At 43.7% G+C, this 21587-nt stretch overlaps 1 long non-coding RNA gene across 2 annotated transcripts in view; it reads right to left on the bottom strand.

Moving 5' to 3' along the window:
* Positions 1 to 20406, bottom strand: part of LOC307181486 — a 523016-nt gene extending 502610 nt beyond the window's left edge. For both annotated transcript variants that reach the window (XR_013826879.1, XR_013826880.1), the window contains exons 1-2: positions 20034 to 20406; positions 18454 to 18539 (exon numbers count right to left, since the gene is read on the bottom strand). This is a non-coding gene — a long non-coding RNA (uncharacterized lncRNA). The remainder of the gene's footprint in view (positions 1 to 18453; positions 18540 to 20033) is intronic.
* Between the last annotated feature and the right edge of the window lie 1181 nt (positions 20407 to 21587).

The raw sequence follows: 21587 nt of genomic DNA on the forward strand, positions 1-21587 counted from the left end.
GAAGTCATATTGCATGGTACCCATTCCACAGGTTTCACCTACCCAGGTTTAAGGTATTCTTCCTTCAGCTAAAACATGCATGTGGAACCTAGAGTATGATCAACCATGTGATCGGGAGACGTGTTCAAATATGTCTCAGTTTTCCTGCCCTGGTACTCGGGTGCAACATTCCAGACGCTTTACTAACACTCTCCCCACTTGGAGAGTCAGCGCCTTTAACCTCCTGTTTGGCACAGTTTGCAATTTCTGCGGAAGATGAACAGGAATAGCGAGAACCAATGAGAGACTAGCTGGAGGTGTCTGGACGGGCAAATTTAACTCTCATTTCCCACCAGGAAGAGGAAATAACCAGAGGCTCAGCGTGCCGTGTCGGAACCAGATTAGGGCCTGAAGCCATCCTGCGGTGTTGCGGCCAGGTCACAAGAAAGCGAGTTGAAGAAAGGAGCTCAGGGGCACTGTAATTCACAAACCTGCAGAGTTATAAATGACAGCTATCGTCCAAAAATAGACTGAAGTAAGGCTGCCAAGAGGACTTGAAAGCGGGGCAGAATTGCAGGAAACCGATTTCAGGAGGTAGACTGGAATTGCATTGAAAGCATAGGAAAAGAGGCAGAACGTCCACAATGATGCACTTGGCCAAAAAGGGCGTATGCGTTTTTTCCTGAATATATTCAGGAAAAAACGCATACGCCCTTTTTGGCCAACCAAGCAAGCTTGCAAAGGAAATCTGCACTACAATGAAGTCTCACTTCCCCCCGGTCAAAAGGGCCATCTGAAAAAAGTGTAAAATCCAGAAAGGCAGGACAGGCCATGGAGAACTGGGAGCCTTGTTATGCTGATGGGCGGGATGTAAATTGCCAAGAACCACTTGGGAGAAGTGTATGGTGTTTCCTGAAACAACTAAAAAACAAAGCAACAGAATCTAGGGCACTTCCACTTATGGTCCTATAGCTTAGGGAAATTAAAATGAAAAAGACACAGCCACCCCAAAGTTTAGAACGGCTCTGTTTACAAGATCCTCGTTTACAGTACAAGTTCAACATCGCAGAAAGTGAAAAATGGATAAAGAAGTTGTGGTATTTACTTACAAAGCAATATCACTCAGCAATGAAATCTGTGTCATCAGGCCATTAGCAGCACAATGAGTGGATTCAGGTATGATGATTCTAACTGAAATAAGTCACACAGAAAAAGAAACATCATAAGATATCACTAATACACGGAATGTAAACTTGGCTACACAGGAACTGCATTCCAAAACAGAACAGGGTCTCAAATTTAGAAAACCAACTTATGCTTGCTTAAGGGGAAAGGTGAGTTGGGGTGCTGCATAAAACCAGAGATTGAAATGAGCACAGATAAAGTTCCTTAAGCCAAATATGGAATAGACAAGAGCTACTCCTTGCTCAACGAAATGGACTCAAAACCCCATATTAAACGCCTAAGAATGTACCTGACTAGTAAGTATCTTAAAACCTATGGATTGCTATGTCTCCAAAAGAGAATCAAGCATGTGTACAGGGGCATAAACGCAGCAGTAATAGGATTGGAGAGGTTCGGTGAGCAAATGAAGACCCTTTGAAGTCATATTGCATGGTACCCATTACACGGGTCTCAACTCTCCAGGTTTAAGGTATTCTTCCTTCAGCTAAAACATGCATGTGGAACCCAGAGTATGATCAACCATGTGAACGGGAGACGTGTTCAAATATGTCTCAGTTTTCCTCCGCTGGTACTCGGGTGCAACATTCCAGACGCTTTACTAACACTCTCCCCACTTGGAGAGTCAGCGCCTTTAACCTCTTGTTTGGCCCAGTTTTCTATTTCTTGGAAGATGAACAGGAATAGCGAGAACCAATGAGAGGCTAGCTGGAGGTGTCTGGACGGGCAAATTTAACTCTCATTTCCCACCAGGAAGAGGAATTAACCAAAGGCTCAGCATGCCGGGCCGGAACCAGATTAGGGCCTGAAGCCATCCTGCGGTGTTGCGGCCAGGTCACAAGAAAGCGAGTTGAAGAAAGGAGCTCAGGGGCACTGTAATTCACAAACCTGCAGAGTTATAAATGACAGCTATCGTACAAAAATAGACTGAAGTAAGGCTGCCAAGAGGACTTGAAAGCGGGGCAGAATTGCAGGAAACCGATTTCAGGAGGTAGACTGGAATTGCATTGAAAGCATAGGAAAAGAGGCAGAACGTCCACAATGATGCACTTGGCCAAAAAGGGCGTATGCGTTTTTTCCTGAATATATTCAGGAAAAAACGCATACGCCGTTTTTGGCAAACGAAGCAAGCTTGCAAAGGAAATCTGCACTACAATGAAGTCTCACTTCCCCCCGGTCAAAAGGGCCATCTGAAAAAAGTGTAAAATCCAGAAAGGCAACAGGCCATTGAGAACTGGGAGCCTTGTTATGCTGATGGGCGGGATGTAAATTGCCAACAGACACTCGGGAGAAGTGTATGGTGTTTCCTGAAACATCTAAAAAACAAAGCAACAGAACCTAGGGCACTTCCACTTATGGTCCTATAGCTTAGGGAAATTAAAATCAAAAAGACACAGCCACCCCAAAGTTTGGGACGCCACCGTTTACAGGAACCTCGTTTACCGTACAAGTTCAACATCGCAGAAAGTGAAAAATGGATAAAGAAGTTGTGGTATTTACTTACAAAGCAATATCACTCAGCAATGAAATCTGTGTCATCAGGCCCTTAGCAGCACAATGAGTGGATTCAGGTATGATGATTCTAACTGAAATAAGTCACACAGAAAAAGAAACATCATAAGATATCAGTAATACACGGAATGTAAACTTGGCTACACAGGAACTGAATTACAGAACAGAACAGGGTCTCAAATTTAGAAAACCAACTTATGCTTGCTTAAGGGGAAAGGTGAGTTGGGGTGCTGCATAAAACCAGAGATTGAAATGAGCACAGATAAAGTTCCTTAAGCCAAATATGGAATAGACAAGAGCTACACCTTGCTCAACGAAATGGACTCAACACCGCATATTAAATGCCTAAGAATGTACCTGACTAGTAAGTATCTTAAAACCTATGGATTGCTATGTCTCCGAAAGAGAATCAAGCATGTGTACAGGGGCATAAACGCAGCAGTGATAGGATTGGAGAGGTTCGGTGAGCAAATGAAGACCCTTTGAAATCATATTGCATGGTACCCATTCCACGGGTTTCAACTACCCAGGTTTAAGGTATTCTTCCTTCAGCTAAACCATGCATGTGGAACCTAGAGTATGATCAACCATGTGATCGGGAGATGTGTTCAAATATGTCTCAGTTTTCGTACCCTGGTACTCGGGTGCAACATTCCAGACACTTTACTAACACTCTCCCCACTTGGAGAGTCAGTCCCTTTAACCTCCTGTTTGGCCCAGTTTGCAATTTCTGTGGAAGATGAACAAGAATAGCGAGAACCAATGAGAGCCTAGCTGGAGGTGTCTGGATGGGCAAATTTCACTCTCATTTCCCACCAGGAAGAGGAATTAACCAAAGGTTCAGCGTGCCGTGCCAGAACCAGATTAGGGCCTGAAGACATCCTGCGGTGTTGCGGCCAGGTCACAAGAAAGCGAGTTAAAGAAAGGAGCTCAGGAGCACTGTAATTCACAAACCTGCAGAGTTATAAATGACAGCTATCGTCCAAAAATAGACTGAAGTAAGGCTGCCAAGAGGACTTGAAAGTGGGGCAGAATTGCAGGAAACCGATTTCAGGAGGTAGACTGGAATTGCATTGAAAGCATAGGAAAAGAGGCAGAACGTCCACAATGATGCACTTGGCCAAAAAGGGCGTATGCGGTTTTTCCTGAATATATTCAGGAAAAAACGCATACGCCCTTTTTGGCCAACCAAGCAAGCTTGCAAAGGAAATCTGCACTACAATGAAGTCTCACTTCCCCCCGGTCAAAAGGGCCATCTGAAAAAAGTGTAAAATCCAGAAAGGCAGGACAGGCCATGGAGAACTGGGAGCCTTGTTATGCTGAAGGACGGGATGTAAATTGCCAACAAACACTAGGGAGAAGTGTATGGTGTTTCCTGCAACATCTAAAAAACAAAGCAACAGAACCTAGGGCACTTCCACTTATGGTCCTATAGCTTAGGGAAATTGAAATCAGAAAGACACAGCCACCCCAAAGTATGGGACGCCTCCGTTTACAAGAACCTCGTTTACCGTACAAGTTCAATATCACAGAAAGTGAAAAATGGATAAAGAACTTGTGGTGCTTACGTACAATGCAGTATCACTCAGCAATGAAATCTATGTCATCAGGCCCGTTGCAGCTTCATGAGTGGATTCAGGTATGATGATTCTAACTGAAATAAGTCACACAGAAAAAGAAACATCATAAGATATCACTAATACACGGAATGTAAACTTGGCTACACAGGAACTGCATTCCAAAACAGAACAGGGTCTCAAATTTAGAAAACCAACTTATGCTTGCTTAAGGGGAAAGGTGAGTTGGGGTGCTGCATAAAACCAGAGATTGAAATGAGCACAGATAAAGTTCCTTAAGTCAAATATGGAATAGACAAGAGCTACTCCTTGCTCAACGAAATGGACTCAACACCGCATATTAAACGCCTAAGAATGTACCTGACTAGTAAGTATCTTAAAACCTATGGATTGCTATGTCTCCGAAAGAGAATCAAGCATGTGTACAGGGGCATAAACGCAGCAGTGATAGGATTGGAGAGGTTCGGTGAGCAAATGAAGACCCTTTGAAGTCATATTGCATGGTACCCATTCCACGGGCTTCAACTACCCAGGTTTAAGGTATTCTTCCTTCAGCTAAAACATGCATGTGGAACCTAGAGTATGATCAACCATGTGATCGGGAGACGTGTTCAAATATGTCTCAGTTTTCGTACCCTGGTACTCGGGTGCAACATTCCAGACGCTTTACTAACACTCTACCGACTTGGAGAGTCAGTCCCTTTAACCTCCTGTTTGGCCCAGTTTGCAATTTCTGTGGAAGATGAACAGGAATAGCGAGAACCAATGAGAGGCTAGCTGGAGGTGTCTGTACGGGCAAATTTAACTCTCATTTCCCACCAGGAAGAGGAATTAACCAAAGGCTCAGCATGCCGGGCCGGAACCACATTAGGGCCTGAAGCCATCCTGCGGTGTTGCGGCCAGGTCACAAGAAAGCGAGTTGAAGAAAGGAGCTCAGGGGCACTGTAACTCACAAACCTGCAGAGTTATAAATGACAGCTATCATCCAAAAATAGACTGAAGTAAGGATGCCAAGAAGACTTGAAAGCGGGGAAGAATTGCAGGAAACCGATTTCAGGAGGTAGACTGGAATTGCATTGAAAGCATAGGAAAAGAGGCAGAACGTCCACAATGATGCACTTGGCCAAAAAGGGCGTATGCGTTTTTTCCTGAATATATTCAGGAAAAAACGCATACGCCGTTTTTGGCCAACCAAGCAAGCTTGCAAAGGAAATCTGCACTACAATGAAGTCTCACTTCCCCCCGGTCAAAAGGGCCATCTGAAAAAAGTGTAAAATCCAGAAAGGCAGGACAGGCCATGGAGAACTGGGAGCCTTGTTATGCTGATGGGCGGGATGTAAATTGCCAAGAACCACTTGGGAGAAGTGTATGGTGTTTCCTGAAACAACTAAAAAACAAAGCAACAGAACCTAGGGCACTTCCACTTATGGTCCTATAGCTTAGGGAAATTAAAATGAAAAAGACACAGCCACCCCAAAGTTTAGAACGGCTCTGTTTACAAGATCCTCGTTTACAGTACAAGTTCAACATCGCAGAAAGTGAAAAATGGATAAAGAAGTTGTGGTATTTACTTACAAAGCAATATCACTCAGCAATGAAATCTGTGTCATCAGGCCCTTAGCAGCACAATGAGTGGATTCAGGTATGATGATTCTAACTGAAATAAGTCACACAGAAAAAGAAACATCATAAGATATCAGTAATACACGGAATGTAAACTTGGCTACACAGGAACTGAATTACAGAACAGAACAGGGTCTCAAATTTAGAAAACCAACTTATGCTTGCTTAAGGGGAAAGGTGAGTTGGGGTGCTGCATAAAACCAGAGATTGAAATGAGCACAGATAAAGTTCCTTAAGCCAAATATGGAATAGACAAGAGCTACTCCTTGCTCAACGAAATGGACTCAAAACCCCATATTAAACGCCTAAGAATGTACCTGACTAGTAAGTATCTTAAAACCTATGGATTGCTATGTCTCCAAAAGAGAATCAAGCATGTGTACAGGGGCATAAACGCAGCAGTAATAGGATTGGAGAGGTTCGGTGAGCAAATGAAGACCCTTTGAAGTCATATTGCATGGTACCCATTACACGGGTCTCAACTCTCCAGGTTTAAGGTATTCTTCCTTCAGCTAAAACATGCATGTGGAACCCAGAGTATGATCAACCATGTGAACGGGAGACGTGTTCAAATATGTCTCAGTTTTCCTCCCCTGGTACTCGGGTGCAACATTCCAGACGCTTTACTAACACTCTCCCCACTTGGAGAGTCAGCGCCTTTAACCTCTTGTTTGGCCCAGTTTTCTATTTCTTGGAAGATGAACAGGAATAGCGAGAACCAATGAGAGGCTAGCTGGAGGTGTCTGGACGGGCAAATTTAACTCTCATTTCCCACCAGGAAGAGGAATTAACCAAAGGCTCAGCATGCCGGGCCGGAACCAGATTAGGGCCTGAAGCCATCCTGCAGTGTTGCGGCCAGGTCACAAGAAAGCGAGTTGAAGAAAGGAGCTCAGGGGCACTGTAATTCACAAACCTGCAGAGTTATAAATGACAGCTATCGTCCAAAAATAGACTGAAGTAAGGCTCCCAAGAGGACTTGAAAGCGGGGCAGAACTGCAGGAAACCGATTTCAGGAGGTAGACTGGAATTGCATTGAAAGCATAGGAAAAGAGGCAGAACGTCCACAATGATGCACTTGGCCAAAAAGGGCGTATGCGTTTTTTCCTGAATATATTCAGGAAAAAACGCATACGCCGTTTTTGGCAAACGAAGCAAGCTTGCAAAGGAAATCTGCACTACAATGAAGTCTCACTTCCCCCCGGTCAAAAGGGCCATCTGAAAAAAGTGTAAAATCCAGAAAGGCAACAGGCCATTGAGAACTGGGAGCCTTGTTATGCTGATGGGCGGGATGTAAATTGCCAACAGACACTCAGGAGAAGTGTATGGTGTTTCCTGAAACATCTAAAAAACAAAGCAACAGAACCTAGGGCACTTCCACTTATGGTCCTATAGCTTAGGGAAATTAAAATCAAAAAGACACAGCCACCCCAAAGTTTGGGACGCCACCGTTTACAGGAACCTCGTTTACCGTACAAGTTCAACATCGCAGAAAGTGAAAAATGGATAAAGAAGTTGTGGTATTTACTTACAAAGCAATATCACTCAGCAATGAAATCTGTGTCATCAGGCCCTTAGCAGCACAATGAGTGGATTCAGGTATGATGATTCTAACTGAAATAAGTCACACAGAAAAAGAAACATCATAAGATATCAGTAATACACGGAATGTAAACTTGGCTACACAGGAACTGAATTACAGAACAGAACAGGGTCTCAAATTTAGAAAACCAACTTATGCTTGCTTAAGGGGAAAGGTGAGTTGGGGTGCTGCATAAAACCAGAGATTGAAATGAGCACAGATAAAGTTCCTTAAGCCAAATATGGAATAGACAAGAGCTACACCTTGCTCAACGAAATGGACTCAACACCGCATATTAAATGCCTAAGAATGTACCTGACTAGTAAGTATCTTAAAACCTATGGATTGCTATGTCTCCGAAAGAGAATCAAGCATGTGTACAGGGGCATAAACGCAGCAGTGATAGGATTGGAGAGGTTCGGTGAGCAAATGAAGACCCTTTGAAATCATATTGCATGGTACCCATTCCACGGGTTTCAACTACCCAGGTTTAAGGTATTCTTCCTTCAGCTAAACCATGCATGTGGAACCTAGAGTATGATCAACCATGTGATCGGGAGATGTGTTCAAATATGTCTCAGTTTTCGTACCCTGGTACTCGGGTGCAACATTCCAGACACTTTACTAACACTCTCCCCACTTGGAGAGTCAGTCCCTTTAACCTCCTGTTTGGCCCAGTTTGCAATTTCTGTGGAAGATGAACAAGAATAGCGAGAACCAATGAGAGACTAGCTGGAGGTGTCTGGATGGGCAAATTTCACTCTCATTTCCCACCAGGAAGAGGAATTAACCAAAGGTTCAGCGTGCCGTGCCAGAACCAGATTAGGGCCTGAAGACATCCTGCGGTGTTGCGGCCAGGTCACAAGAAAGCGAGTTAAAGAAAGGAGCTCAGGAGCACTGTAATTCACAAACCTGCAGAGTTATAAATGACAGCTATCGTCCAAAAATAGACTGAAGTAAGGCTGCCAAGAGGACTTGAAAGTGGGGCAGAATTGCAGGAAACCGATTTCAGGAGGTAGACTGGAATTGCATTGAAAGCATAGGAAAAGAGGCAGAACGTCCACAATGATGCACTTGGCCAAAAAGGGCGTATGCGGTTTTTCCTGAATATATTCAGGAAAAAACGCATACGCCCTTTTTGGTCAACCAAGCAAGCTTGCAAAGGAAATCTGCACTACAATGAAGTCTCACTTCCCCCCGGTCAAAAGGGCCATCTGAAAAAAGTGTAAAATCCAGAAAGGCAGGACAGGCCATGGAGAACTGGGAGCCTTGTTATGCTGAAGGGCGGGATGTAAATTGCCAACAAACACTAGGGAGAAGTGTATGGTGTTTCCTGAAACATCTAAAAAACAAAGCAACAGAGCCTAGGGCACTTCCACTTATGGTCCTATAGATTAGGGAATTTAAAATCAAAAAGACACAGCCACCCCAAAGTTTTGAACGGCTCTGTTTACAAGAACCTCGTTTACAGTACAAGTTCAACATCGCAGAAAGTGAAAAATGAATAAAAAAGTTGTGGTATTTACTTACAAAGCAATATCACTCAGCAATGAAATCTGTGTCATCAGGCCCTTAGCAGCACAATGAGTGGATTCAGGTATGATGATTCTAACTGAAATAAGTCACACAGAAAAAGAAACATCATAAGATATCAGTAATACACGGAATGTAAACTTGGCTACACAGGAACTGAATTACAGAACAGAACAGGGTCTCAAATTTAGAAAACCAACTTATGCTTGCTTAAGGGGAAAGGTGAGTTGGGGTGCTGCATAAAACCAGAGATTGAAATGAGCACAGATAAAGTTCCTTAAGCCAAATATGGAATAGACAAGAGCTACTCCTTGCTCAACGAAATGGACTCAACACCCCATATTAAACGCCTAAGAATGTACCTGACTAGTAAGTATCTTAAAACCTATGGATTGCTATGTCTCCGAAAGAGAATCAAGCATGTGTACAGGGGCATAAACGCAGCAGTGATAGGATTGGAGAGGTTCGGTGAGCAAATGAAGACCCTTTGAAGTCATATTGCATGGTACCCATTTCACGGCTTTCAACTACCCAGGTTTAAGGTATTCTTCCTTCAGCTAAAACATGCATGTGGAACCTAGAGTATGATCAACCATGTGATCGGGAGACGTGTTCAAATATGTCTCAGTTTTCCTCCCCTGGTACTCGGGTGCAACATTCCACACGCTTTACTAACACTCTCCCCACTTGGAGAGTCAGTCCCTTTAACCTCCTGTTTGGCCCAGTTTGCAATTTCTGCGGAAGATGAACAGGAATAGCGAGAACCAATGAGAGGCTAGCTGGAGGTGTCTGGACGGGCAAATTTAACTCTCATTACCCACCAGGAAGAGGAATTAACCAAAGGCTCAGCATGCGGGGCCGGAACCAGATTAGGGCCTGAAGCTATCCTGCGGTGTTGCGGCCAGCTCAAAAGAAAGTGAGTTGAAGAAAGGAGCTCAGGGGCACTGTAATTCACAAACCTGCAGAGTTATAAATGACAGCTATCGTCCAAAAATAGACTGAAGTAAGGCTGCCAAGAGGACTTGAAAGCGGGGCAGAATTGCAGGAAACCGATTTCAGGAGGTAGACTGGAATTGCATTGAAAGCATAGGAAAAGAGGCAGAACGTCCACAATGATGCACTTGGCCAAAAAGGGCGTATGTCTTTTTTCCTGAATATATTCAGGAAAAAACGCATACGCCCTTTTTGGCCAACCAAGCAAGCTTGCAAAGGAAATCTGCACTACAATGAAGTCTCACTTCCCCCCGGTCAAAAGGGCCATCTGAATAACGTGTAAAATCCAGAAAGGCAGGACAGCCCATGGAGAACTGGGAGCCTTGTGATGCTGATGGGCGGGATGTAAATTGCCAACAGACACTCGGGAGAAGTGTATGGTGTTTCCTGAAACATCTAAAAAACAAAACAACAGAGCCTAGGGCACTGCCACTTATGGTCCTATAGCTTAGGGAAATTAAAATCAAAAAGACACAGCCACCCCAAAGTTTGGGACGGCTCTGTTTACAAGAACCTCGTTTACAGTACAAGTTCAACATTGCAGAAAGTGAAAAATGGATAAAGAAGTTGTGGTATTTACTTACAAAGCAATATCACTCAGCAATGAAATCTATGTCATCATGCCCTTAGCAGCACAATGAGTGGATTCAGGTATGATGATTCTAACTGAAATAAGTCACACAGAAAAAGAAACATCATAAGATATCACTAATACACGGAATGTAAACTTGGCTACACAGGAACTGCATTCCAAAACAGAACAGGGTCTCAAATTTAGAAAACCAACTTATGCTTGCTTAAGGGGAAAGGTGAGTTGGGGTGCTGCATAAAACCAGAGATTGAAATGAGCACAGATAAAGTTCCTTAAGCCAAATATGGAATAGACAAGTGCTACTCCTTGCTCAACGAAATGGACTCAACACCCCATATTAAACGCCAAAGAATGTACCTGACTAGTAAGTATCTTAAAACCTATGGATTGCTATGTCTCCGAAAGAGAATCAAGCATGTGTACAGGGGCATAAACGCAGCAATGATAGGATTGGAGAGGTTCGGTGAGCAAATGAAGACCCTTTGAAGTCATATTGCATGGTACCCATTACACGGGTCTCAACTCTCCAGGTTTAAGGTATTCTTCCTTCAGCTAAAACATGCATGTGGAACCCAGAGTATGATCAACCGTGTGAACGGGAGACGTGTTCAAATATGTCTCAGTTTTCCTCCCCTGGTGCTCGGGTGCAACATTCCAGACGCTTTACTAACACTCTCCCCACTTGGAGAGTCAGCACCTTTAACCTCCTGTTTGGCCCCGTTTGCAATTTCTGCGGAAGATGAACAGGAATAGGGAGAACCAATGAGAGACTAGCTGGAGGTGTCTGGACGGGCAAATTTAACTCTCATTTCCCACCAGAAAGAGGAAATAACCAAAGGCTCAGCATGCCGTGCCGGAACCAGATTAGGGCCTGAAGACATCCAGCGGTGTTGCAGCCAGCTCACAAGAAAACGAGTTGAAGAAAGGAGCTCAGGGGCACTGTAACTCACAAACCTGCAGAGTTATAAATGACAGCTATCGTCCAAAAATAGACTGAAGTAAGGCTGCCAAGAGGACTTGAAAGCGGGGCAGAATTGCAGGAAACCGATTTCAGGAGGTAGACTGGAATTGCATTGAAAGCATAGGAAAAGAGGCAGAACGTCCACAATGATGCACTTGGCCAAAAAGGGCGTATGCGTTTTTTCCTGAATATATTCAGGAAAAAACGCATACGCCCTTTTTGGCCAACCAAGCAAACTTGCAAAGGAAATCTGCACTACAATGAAGTCTCACTTCTCCCCGGTTTAAAGGGGCATCTGAAAAAAGTGTAAAATCCAGAAAGGCAGGACAGGCCATGGAGAACTGGGAGCCTTGTTATGCTGATGGGCGGGATGTAAATTGCCAACAGACACTCAGGAGAGTGTATGGTGTTTCCTGAAACATCTAAGAAACAAAGCAACAGAGCCTAGGGCACTTCCACTTATGGTCCTATAGCTTAGGGAAATTAAAATCAAAAAGACACAGCCACCCCAAAGTTTGGGACGCCTCCGTTTACAAGAACCTCGTTTACCGTACAAGTTCAATATCACAGAAAGTGAAAAATGGATAAAGAACTTGTGGTACGTACGTACAATGCAGTATCACTCAGCAATGAAATCTATGTCATCAGGCCCGTAGCAGCATAATGAGTGGATTCAGGTACGATGATTCTAACTGAAATAAGTCACACAGAAAAAGAAACATCATAAGATATCAGTAATACACGGAATGTAAACTTGGCTACACAGGAACTGCATTCCAAAACAGAACAGGGTCTCAAATTTAGAAAACCAACTTATGCTTGCTTAAGGGGAAAGGTGAGTTGGGGTGCTGCATAAAACCAGAGATTGAAATGAGCACAGATAAAGTTCCTTAAGCCAAATATGGAATAGACAAGAGCTACTCCTTGCTCAACGAAATGGACTCAACACCCCATATTAAACGCCAAAGAATGTACCTGACTAGTAAGTATCTTAAAACCTATGGATTGTTATGTCTCCGAAAGAGAATCAAGCATGTGTACAGGGGCATAAACGCAGCAGTGATAGGATTGGAGAGGTTCGGTGAGCAAATGAAGACCCTTTGAAGTCATATTGCATGGTACCCATTACACGGGTCTCAACTCTCCAGGTTTAAGGTATTCTTCCTTCAGCTAAAACATGCATGTGGAACCCAGAGTATGATCAACCGTGTGAACGGGAGACGTGTTCAAATATGTCTCAGTTTTCCTCCCCTGGTACTCGGGTGCAACATTCCAGACGCTTTACTAACACTCTCCCCACTTGGAGAGTCAGCACCTTTAACCTCCTGTTTGGCCCCGTTTGCAATTTCTGCGGAAGATGAACAGGAATAGCGAGAACCAATGAGAGACTAGCTGGAGGTGTCTGGATGGGCAAATTTAACTCTCATTTCCCACCAGGAAGAGGAATTAACCAAAGGCTCAGCGTGCCGTGCCAGAACCAGATTAGGGCCTGAAGCCATCCTGCGGTGTTGCGGCCAGCTCACAAGAAAGCGAGTTGAAGAAAGGAGCTCAGGGGCACTGTATTTCACAAACCTGCAGAGTTATAAATGACAGCTATCGTCCAAAAATAGACAGAAGTAAGGCTGCCAAGAGGAATTGAAAGCGGGGCAGCATTGCAGGAAACCGATTTCAGGAGGTAGACTGGAATTGCATTGAAAGCATAGGAAAAGAGGCAGAACGTCCACAATGATGCACTTGGCGAAAAAGGGCGTATGCGTTTTTTCCTGAATATATTCAGGAAAAAACGCATACGCACTTTTTGGGCAACCAAGCAAGCTTGCAAAGGAAATCTGCACTACAATGAAGTCTCACTTCCCCCCGGTCAAAAGGGCAATCTGAAAAAAGTGTAAAATCCAGAAAGACAGGACAGGCCTTGGAGAACTGGGAGCCTTGTTATGCTGATGGGCGGGATGTAAATTGCCAACAACCACTCTGGAGAAGTGTATGGTGTTTCCTGAAACATTTAAAAAACAAAGCAACAGAGCCTAGGGCACTTTCACTTATGGTCCTATAGCTTAGGGAATTTAAAATCAAAAAGACACAGCCACCCCAAAGTTAGGAACGGCTCTGTTTACAAGAACCTCGTTTACAGTACAAGTTCAACATCGCAGAAAATGAAAAATGGATAAAGAAGTTGTGGTATTTACTTACAAAGCAATATCACTCAGCAATGAAATCTGTGTCATCAGGCCCTCAGCAGCACAATGAGTGGATTCAGGTATGATGATTCTAACTGAAATAAGTCACACAGAAAAAGAAACATCATAAGATATCAGTAATACACGGAATGTAAACTTGGCTACACAGGAACTGAATTACAGAACAGAACAGGGTCTCAAATTTAGAAAACCAACTTATGCTTGCTTAAGGGGAAAGGTGAGTTGGAGTGCTGCATAAAACCAGAGATTGAAATGAGCACAGATAAAGTTCCTTAAGCCAAATATGGAATAGACAAGAGCTACTCCTTGCTCAACGAAATGGACTCAACACCACATATTAAACGCCTAAGAATGTACCTGACTAGTAAGTATCTTAAAACCTATGGATTGCTATGTCTCCGAAAGAGAATCAAGCATGTGTACAGGGGCATAAACGCAGCAGTGATAGGATTGGAGAGGTTCGGTGAGCAAATGAAGACCCTTTGAAGTCATATTGCATGGTACCCATTCCACGGGTTTCAACTACCCAGGTTTTAGGTATTCTTCCTTCAGCTAAAACATGCATGTGGAACCCAGAGTATGATCAACCATGTGATCGGGAGACGTGTTCAAATATGTCTCAGTTTTCGTACCCTGGTACTCGGGTGCAACATTCCAGACGCTTTACTAACACTCTCCCGACTTGGAGAGTCAATCCCTTTAACCTCCTGTTTGGCCCAGTTTGCAATTTCTGCGGAAGATGAACAGGAATAGCGAGAACCAATGAGAGACTAGCTGGAGGTGTCTGGACGGGCAAATTTAACTCTCATTTCCCACCAGAAAGAGGAATTAACCAAAGGCTCAGCATGCCGGGCCGGAACCAGATTAGGGCCTGAAGCCATGCTGCGGTGTTGCGGCCAGCTCACAAGAAAGCGAGTTGAAGAAAGGAGCTCAGGGGCACTGTAATTCACAAACCTGCAGAGTTATAAATGACAGCTATCGTCCAAAAATAGACTGAAGTAAGGCTGGCAAGAGGACTTGAAAGCAGGGCAGAATTGCAGGAAACCGATTTCAGGAGGTAGACTGGAATTGCATTGAAAGCATAGGAAAAGAGGCAGAACGTCCACAATGATGCACTTGGCCAAAAAGGGCGTATGCGTTTTTTCCTGAATATATTCAGGAAAAAACGCATACGCCCTTTTTGGCCAACCAAGCAAGCTTGCAAAGGAAATCTGCACTACAATGAAGTCTCACTTCCCCCCGGTCAAAAGGGCCATCTGAAAAAAGTGTAAAATCCAGAAAGGCAGGACAGGCCATGGAGAACTGGGAGCCTTGTTATGCTGATGGGTGGGATGTAAATTGCCAACAGACACTTGGTAGAAGTGTATGGTGTTTCCTGAAACATCTAAAAAACAAAGCAACAGAACCTAGGGCACTTTCACTTATGGTCCTATAGCTTAGGGAAATTAAAATAAAAAAGACACAGCCACCCCAAAGTTTGGGACGGCTCTGTTTACAAGAACCTCGTTTACAGTACAAGTTCAACATCGCAGAAAATGAAAAATGGATAAAGAAGCTGTGGAATTTACTTACAAAGCAATATCACTCAGCAATGAAATCTATGTCATCAGGCCCTTAGAAGCACAATGAGTGGATTCAGGTATGATGATTCTAACTGAAATAAGTCACACAGAAAAAGAAACATCATAAGATATCAGTAATACACGGAATGGAAACTTGGCTACACAGGGACTGAATTACTGAACAGAACAGGGTCTCAAATTTAGAAAACCAACTTATTCTAGCTTAAGGGTAAAGGTGAGTTGGGGTGCTGCATAAAACCAGAGATTGAAATGAGCACAGATAAAGTTCCTTAAGCCAAATATGGAATAGACAAGAGCTACTCCTTGCTCAATGAAATGGACTCAACACCCCATATTAAACGCCTAAGAATGTACCTGACTAGTAAGTATCGTAAAACCTATGGATTGCTATGTCTCCGAAAGAGAATCAAGCATGTGTACAGGGGCATAAACGCAGCAGTGATAGGATTGGAGAGGTTCGGTGAGCAAATGAAGACCCTTTGAAGTCATATTGCATGGTACCCATTCCACGGGTTTCAACTACCCAGGTTTAAGGTATTCTTCCTTCTGCTAAAACATGCATGTGGAACCTAGAGTATGATCAACCATGTGATCGGGAGACGTGTTCAAATATGTCTCAGTTTTCGTACCCTGGTACTCGGGTGCAACATTCCAGATGCTTTAATAACACTCTCCCCACTTGGAGAGTCAGCGCCTTTAACCTCCTGTTTGGCCCAGTTTGTAATTTTTGCGGAAGATGAACAGGAATAGCGAGAACCAATGAGAGACTAGCTGGAGGTGTCTGGACTGGCAAATTTAACTCTCATTTCCCACCAGGAAGAGGAAATAACCAAAGGTTCAGCGTGCCGTGCCAGACCCAGATTAGGGCCTGAAGCAATCCTGCAGTGTTGCGGCCAGGTCACAAGAAAGCGAGTTGAAGAAAGGAGCTCAGGGGCACTGTAATTCACAAACCTGCAGAGTTATAAATGACAGCTATCGTCCAAAAATAGACTGAAGTAAGGCTGCCAAGAGGACTTGAAAGCGGGGCAGAATTACAGGAAACCGATTTCAGGAGGTAGACTGGAATTGCATTGAAAGCATAGGAAAAGAGGCAGAACGTCCACAATGATGCACTTGGCCAAAAAGGGCGTATGCGTTTTTTCCTGAATATATTCAGGAAAAAACGCATAGGCCCTTTTTGGCCAACCAAGCAAGCTTGCAAAGGAAATCTGCACTACAATGAAGTCTCACTTCCCCCGGTCAAAAGGGCCATCTGAAGAAAGTGTAAAATCCAGAAAGGCAGGACAGGCCATGGAGAACTGGGAGCCTTGTTATGCTGATGGGCGGGATGTAAATTGCCAACAACCACTCGGGAGCAGTGTATGGTGTTTCCTGAAACATCTAAAAAACAAAGCAACAGAACCTAGGGCACTTCCACTTATGGTCCTATAGCTTAGGGAAATTAAAATCAAAAAGACACAGCCACCCCAAAGTTTGGAACGGCTCTGTTTACAAGAACCTCGTTTACAGTACAAGTTCAACATCGCAGAAAGTGAAAAATGGATAAAGAAGTTGTGGTATTTACTTACAAAGCAATATCACTCAGCAATGAAATCTGTGTCATCAGGCCCTTAGCAGCACAATGAGTGGATTCAGGTATGATGATTCTAACTGAAATAAGTCACACAGAAAAAGAAACATCATAAGATATCAGTAATACACGGAATGTAAACTTCCTACACAGGTACAGAATTACAGAACAGAACAGGGTCTCAAATTTAGAAAACCAACTTATTCTTGCTTAAGGGTAAAGGTGAGTTGGGGTGCTGCATAAAACCAGAGATTGAAATGAGCACAGATAAAGTTCCTTTAGCCAAATATGGAATAGACAAGAGCTACTCCTTGCTCAACGAAATGGACTCAACACCCAATATTAAACGCCTAAGAATGTACCTGACTAGTAAGTATCTTAAAACCTATGGATTGCTATGTCTCCGAAAGAGAATCAAGCATGTGTACAGGGGCATAAACGCAGCAGTGATAGGATTGGAGAGGTTTGGTGAGCAAATGAAGACCCTTTGAAGTCATATTGCATGGTACCCATTCCACGGGTTTCAACTACCCAGGTTTAAGGTATTCTTCCTTCAGCTAAAACATGCATGTGGAACCTAGAGTATGATCAGCCATGTGATCGGGAGACGTGTTTAAATATGTCTCAGTTTTCCTCCCCTGGTACTCGGCTGCAACATTCCAGACGCTTTACTAACACTCTCCCCACTTGGAGAGTCAATCCCTTTAACCTCCTGTTTGGCCCAGTTTGCAATTTCTGCGGAAGATGAACAGGAATAGCGAGAACCAATGAGGCTAGTTGGAGGTGTCTGGACGGGCAAATTTAACTCTCATTTCCCACCAGGAAGAGGAATTAACCAAAGGCTCAGCGTGCCGTGCCAGAACCAGATTAGGGCTTGAAGCCATCCTGCGGTGTTGCGGCCAGCTCAAAAGAAAGCGAGTTGAAGAAAGGAGCTCAGGGGCACTGGAATTCACAAACCTGCAGAGTTATAAATGACAGCTATCGTCCAAAAATAGACTGAAGTTAGGCTGCCAAGAGGACTTGAAAGCGGGGCAGAATTGCAGGAAACCGATTTCAGGAGGTAGACTGGAATTGCATTGAAAGCATAGGAAAAGAGGCAGAACGTCCACAATGATGCACTTGGCCAAAAAGGGCGTATGCGTTTTTTCCTGAATATATTCAGGAAAAAACGCATACGCCCTTTTTGGCCAACCAAGCAAACTTGCAAAGGAAATCTGCACTACAATGAAGTCTCACTTCCCCAGGGTCAAAAGGGCAATCTGAAAAAAGTGTAAAATCCAGAAAGGCAGGACAGGCCATGGAGAACTGGGAGCCTTGTTATGCTGATGGGCGGGATGTAAATTGCCAACAGACACTCAGGAGAAGTGTATGGTGTTTCCTGAAACATCTGAAAAACAAAGCAACAGAGCCTAGGGCACTTCCACTTATGGTCCTATAGCTTAGGGAAATTAAAATCAAAAAGACACAGCCACCCCAAAGTTTGGGACGCCTCTGTTTACAAGAACCTCGTTTACAGTACAAGTTCAATATCATAGAAAGTGAAAAATGGATAAAGAACTTGTGGTACTTACGTACAATGCAGTATCACTCAGCAATGAAATATATGTCATCAGGCCCGAAGCAGCATAATGAGTAGATTCAGGTACGATGATTCTAACTGAAATAAGTCACACAGAAAAAGAAACATCATAAGATATCAGTAATACACGGAATGTAAACTTGGCTACACAGGAACTGAATTCCAAAACAGAACAGGTTCTCAAATTTAAAATACCAACTTATGCTTGCTTAAGGGGAAAGGTGAGTTGGGTTGCTGCATAAAACCAGAGATTGAAATGAGCACAGATAAAGTTCCTTAAGCCAAATATGGAATAGACAAGAGCTACTCCTTGCTCAACGAAATGGACTCAACACCGCATATTAAACACCTAAGAATGTACCTGACTAGTAAGTATCTTAAAACCTATGGATTGCTATGTCTCCGAAAGAGAATCAAGCATGTGTACAGGGGCATAAATGCAGCATGATAGGATTGGAGAGGTTCGGTGAGGAAAATGAAGACCCTTTGAAGTCATATTGCATGGTACCCATTCCACGGGTTTCAACTACCCAGGTTTTAGGTATTCTTCCTTCAGCTAAAACATGCATGTGGAACCCAGAGTATGATCAACCATGTGATCGGGAGACGTGTTCAAATATGTCTCAGTTTTCCTCCCCTGGTACTCGGGTGCAACATTCCAGACGCTTTACTAACACTCTCCCCACTTGGAGAGTCAGCGCCTTTAACCTCCTGTTTGGCCCAGTTTGCAATTTCTGCGGAAGATGAACAGGAATAGCGAGAACCAATGAGAAGCTAGCTGGAGGTGTCTGGACGGGCAAATTTAACTCTCATTTCCCACCAGGAAGAGGAAATAACCAAAGGCTCAGCGTGCCGTACCGGAACCAGATTAGGGCCTGAAGCCATCCTGCGGTGTTGCGGCCAGCTCAAAAGAAAGCGAGTTGAAGAAAGGAGCTCAGGGGCACTGTAATTCACAAACCTGCAGAGTTATAAATGACAGCTATCGTCCAAAAATAGACTGAAGTAAGGCTGCCAAGAGGACTTGAAAGCGCAGCAGAATTGGAGGAAACCGATTTCAGGAGGTAGACTGGAATTGCATTGAAAGCATAGGAAAAGAGGCAGAACGTCCACAATGATGCACTTGGCCAAAAAGGGCGTATGCGTTTTTTCCTGAATATATTCAGGAAAAAACGCATACGCCCTTTTTGGCCAACCAAGCAAGCTTGCAAAGGAAATCTGCACTACAATGAAGTCTCACTTCCCCCCGGTCAAAAGGGCCATCTGAAAAAGGTGTAAAATCCAGAAAGGCAGGACAGGCCATGGAGAACTGGGAGCCTTGTTATGCTGATGGGCGGGATGTAAATTGCCAACAGACACTAGGGAGAAGTGTATGGTGTTTCCTGAAACATCTAAAAAACAAAGCAACAGAGCCTAGTGCATTTCCACTTATGGTCCTATAGCTTAGGGAAGTTAAAATCAAAAACACACAGCCACCCCAAAGTTTGGGAAGCCTCTGTTTACAAGAACCTCGTTTACCGTACAAGATCAATATCACAGAAAGTGAAAAATGGATAAAGAACTAGTGGTACTTACGTACAATGCATTATCACTCAGCAATGAAATCTATGTCATCAGGCCCGTAGCAGCATAATGAGTGCATTCAGGTACGATGATTCTAACTGAAATAAGTCACACAGAAAAAGAAACATCATAAGATATCACTAATACACGGAATGGAAACTTGGCTACACAGGAACGGAATTACAGAACAGAACAGGGTCTCAAATTTAGAAAACCAACTTATGCTTGCTTAAGGGGAAAGGTGAGTTGGGGTGCTGCATAAAACCAGAGATTGAAATGAGCACAGATAAAGTTCCTTAAGCCAAATATGGAATAGACAAGAGCTACTCCTTGCTCAACGAAATGGACTCAACACCGCATATTAAACGCCTAAGAATATAACTGACTAGTAAGTATCTTAAAACATATGGATTGTTATGTCTCCGAAAGAGAATCAAGCATGTGTACAGGGGCATAAACGCAGCAGTGATAGGACTGGAGAGGTTCGGTGAGCAAATGAAGACCCTTTGAAGTCATATTGCATGGTACCCATCCCACGGGTTTCAACTACCCAGGTTTTAGGTATTCTTCCTTCAGCTAAAACATGCATGTGGAACCCAGAGTATGATCAACCATGTGATCGGGAGACGTGTTCAAATATGTCTCAGTTTTCGTACCCTGGTACTCGGGTGCAACATTCCAGACGCTTTACTAACACTCTCCCGACTTGGAGAGTCAGTCCCTTTAACCTCCTGTTTGGCCCAGTTTGCAATTTCTGCGGAAAATGAACAGGAATAGCGAGAACCAATGAGAGACTAGCTGGAGGTGTCTGGACGGGCAAATTTAACTATCATTTCCCACCAGGAAGAGGAATTAACCAAAGGCTCAGCATGCCGTGCAGGAACCAGATTAGGGCCTGAAGCCATCCTGCGGTGTTGCGGCCAGGTCACAAGAAAGCGAGTTGAAGAAAGGAGCTCAGGGGCACTGTAATTCACAAACCTGCAGAGTTATAAATGACAGCTATCGTCCAAAAATATACTGAAGTAAGGCTGCCAAGAGGACTTGAAAGTGGGGCAGAATTGCAGGAAACCGATTTCAGGAGGTAGACTGGAATTGCATTGAAAGCATAGGAAAAGAGGCAGAACGTCCACAATGATGCACTTGGCCAAAAAGGGCGTATGCGTTTTTTCCTGAATATATTCAGGAAAAAACGCATACGCCCTTTTTGGCCAACCAAGCAAACTTGCAAAGGAAATCTGCACTACAATGAAGTCTCACTTCCCCCCGGTCAAAAGGGCCATCTGAAAAAAGTGTAAAATCCAGAAAGGCAGGACGGGCCATGGAGAATTGGGAGCCTTGTTATGCTGATGGGCGGGATGTAAATTGCCAAAAGAAACTCGGGAGAAGTGTATGGTGTTTCCTGAAACATCTAAAAAACAAAGCAACAGAACCTAGGGCACATCCACTTATGGTCCTATAGCTTAGGGAAATTAAAATCAAAAAGACACAGCCACCCCAAAGTTTGGGACGCCTCTGTTTACAAGAACATCGTTTACCGTACAAGTTCAATATCACAGAAATTGAAAA

Source organism: Stenella coeruleoalba (genome assembly GCF_951394435.1).
Source record: "Stenella coeruleoalba genome assembly, contig: scaffold_144, whole genome shotgun sequence".
Taxonomy (NCBI): Eukaryota; Metazoa; Chordata; class Mammalia; order Artiodactyla; family Delphinidae; genus Stenella; species Stenella coeruleoalba.